The sequence below is a fragment of the Sesamum indicum genome, linkage group LG1, assembly GCF_000512975.1.
Source record: "Sesamum indicum cultivar Zhongzhi No. 13 linkage group LG1, S_indicum_v1.0, whole genome shotgun sequence".
NCBI lineage: Eukaryota > Viridiplantae > Streptophyta > Magnoliopsida > Lamiales > Pedaliaceae > Sesamum > Sesamum indicum.
In genome coordinates, this window is record NC_026145.1 from 15,439,541 (window position 1) to 15,442,878 (window position 3,338).

General features: G+C 32.8%; 1 protein-coding gene across 1 annotated transcript in view; it reads right to left on the bottom strand.

Moving 5' to 3' along the window:
* LOC105168970 (E3 ubiquitin-protein ligase makorin) overlaps positions 1,822 to 3,338 on the bottom strand; it is a 7,900-nt gene continuing 6,383 nt past the window's right edge. The window contains exon 8 of the mRNA XM_011089206.2: positions 1,822 to 3,301. The gene's annotated coding sequence lies outside the window, so the exon portion shown is untranslated. The remainder of the gene's footprint in view (positions 3,302 to 3,338) is intronic.

Below are 3,338 nucleotides of genomic sequence, written 5' to 3' on the forward strand. Positions count from 1 at the left end.
TCTATCTTGCTGATGAGCCAGCTGGGCTTTTAGTCGGCTAAGCCAGTATGTCTAACTTGTGGGTTTGGTCCAATAACTTTAGGGGCATCATCAGATTGTAATAAATGAGTTGAATTTAATTAAATTTTATAACATTATGGATCCTATATGAGTTGATAATGAGTTTTATGTGGACTAATCATGGGTCTTATGTGGGTCCAACCCATGGTTTAATTGCTTAAAGCCTTAAATTCATTGTTGACTCTGTTGTGCTATATATCATTAACTACTTCAGTATTTTTTATGAGAGACAAACTTTTTTTACATATATTTATTAAATTAATAGTTTTACAAATTAATGATAAAACAAAAGAAAAATGAAGAATCTTACAAAATATTCGAAACTTGCAATTTATATATGACCATATAAAAATCATTTCTTTTCTTTTTTTTTGTGAATAAAATTGACAATATACAACTATGTTATGAATTCTAACGAGCATATCAAATACCAATATCTAATAATACTTTACATATAATATTATTGTAGACAAATAATAATTATCATTACGAATTATTTTAAATGTATTATCATTTTATTATGACTACTACTACTAGCCCAATTCAATCTGATTCATTTTAAACCCAATCCAACCCAACCCAACCCTCCCTCTTGCCACCTCTACAACACACGTCACTGCACCGACAGTGGAAATCTTGGCTTAGACAGCAAGAAAATGAATTAGCTAAACTACGTACTAATCAAAGTCTAAAACCAACTACCTAACCTAACCCATGCATGTGTCTCAATGCGCTCACTCCCACCCACCTCCCCTGGCCCCCTCCGCTTTCAACATTTTCTTTTTCCTTTTCTCTTTTTAGGGAGAGAAAAAAAAAAAAATCAATCAGAACTGTAGAGCAGAATAATTCTTTTAAAAAAATTATAAAAATCATTTATAGACAGGAAAAAGCTAAGTCCTATCGAGCCCCAGCGGCCGACAGAGCTTAGCTTCAAATATCATGGAGCATTTTTTGATATAGATGAAACAATTATAGTTAATAAATAATTTAATTTGAATGTTTTATTGTAACTTTTTTGAAAATAATATTGAAAAAATTTGACATATTTAATTTCATGAATCCTATAAAATAGAGGACTAAAATTGATAAAAGAAAATATATTTATACTTAAACTGCAGGTTTGACCTGCTCAATCACAGAGTCAAATGAATACTTTATATCACTATATTTTGTATTTAATTTGTAAAGCAATTATGTACTTAATTTAAAACTTTTATTAAAATTTAAAATTTATTTAAATTAATCGATTAAATTTTGATAGGGCTAAGCCAATATTTTTGCTTAAAAAAACTTAAATAAATAGTATTTTAATAAAAAATAATATATTTTTACTAATTAATTAACTCGGCATTAATTATGCAACTATAATAATAGGGATTGATTAAATTACGATAAAGTGAGAGTAGCCGAACTTTTTGGTAAGCATTTGCAGCTAACTTAGCTTTTACTTTCCTTATTCAAATCAATCTTTGCAATGTTGTTCTAACATGGGGCGTGTCCCCACCTCTCCTCCCCATCTGTCCACGCTTTTTGTGGGCCCACACGCTACAACCCCCCCAGGCCCAACCTCTGTGTATACATATAGAGCACCTCAGGACTCAGGAGAATACATACACTAGTTGCAATACATATACAGAAGAAATAATCAAATATCAATGGCGGGTTGCAAGTGTGTGATGATGGCGTTGATGCTTGTTGCCATTATTATGGCGACTCTTTCAGGTGCATTTGCTCAGGGAGAATTGGGGCTGGCTCCGGCGCCCTCGCCTGACGCCGGTGCTGGATACTCTGTGCCGGTTTCCGCGGCGGTGGTGGCTTCTTCCGTGCTGCTCTCGCTCTTGGCTCTCATGAAGAACTGAATCTGGATGTTTCGATTTGTATGTTGGGGAGGAATTCTTTCTATTTTTTGTTCTTGATATATATATATATTGATTATTGTTGATTTATTTGGGGAATATGTATGTTGTTGTTTAATTGTTGTGGTGATATATATATATATATATATATATATATATGCGCTTTCTTTATTAATGTTTTGAGTTTTGTTTTTCTCCGGCTGCATTTTTCCAGAATCAAATGATTCAGATTGATTTTGATCACTTTTTATTATTTTGTACAAATTCTTAGGAAATTCTGAGAAATGTATTGATGCCAAGAAAATCAGACTTTGAAGCACAAACATCATCTTTACCACTTGTATGCCTAAACATCATCTTCATCATCCCATTCTATCTAAATATTTTAGTACCTACTTTTTTCAAATAAATTTTATCTGAATATTTTAGTACCTACTTTTTCAAATAAGATGTAGTGTAAATTACATGAACACCCCTACAAATTACCCTCAACTTTTTGTAAAATTACCGCCACATTCTCGGAGGTTATAGTTGTAATTACAGCTACACTCCTTATTCAAATACAAAACTTACACAAACACCCTATGAAAAGCCACTAACAGCCCTCAGAAAGTGTGGCCGTAATTTTATAAAATAAGGGGAATGTTTGTGTAATTTAGCCTAATCTCAAAGAGTGTCGAGTAACTTACCCTAAAATCTAACATCTTACAGAATTTTTCCAATAAATTTATCTCTACACGCTCTAAGTCAGCAAAAAAATATCAATGGATAAAAGTGTCATGATCCAGTACCATATGAAAGAGATAAGTATGTTACTTTACTTGCATATGTATATATATATATAGTAGTAAATAAAAAAGATCCAAGTTTACAATAAGTAGTGATACGGGGAGAGATATACACTTGAATGAATAGAGAAAAGTGAAAAATGTATGGGAAGCTTGCTAGTAAACCTAGTTTCCCATGTCTCCTGTGTCACCAAAGTAGAAATCTCTTTGTTATTCCACTGCGCCTTCCAGGTTTCACTATATATATATATATATATTTCCTGGGGACCTTATACTGCTGATGAGCTGATGATGATGATGATGACAACAAGGCAAAGTTTTTAACACATTCCAAACACAGATTACCAATATATATATCAATCCCAAGCCTTTCACCGGCAAAAGATTGGATTTAAGTTTTATCCAAGTTCAGATGGAGGCTGTTTTCTTCTCACATACAATATCGATAAAGTTAAGCCTCCACCAACTGTTGATGACGCCGTATTATTGTTACATACACTTCCACAGACAACCTCAGGGTATCAATTATATTCTGAATTATTGACATAACGGGAAGGGCTGGCGTTGAATCCTGGAACCCAATGGAAATTACTATATCTGAAATTGTGGAGAAGGAAGAGTGTCAATGTTAGGA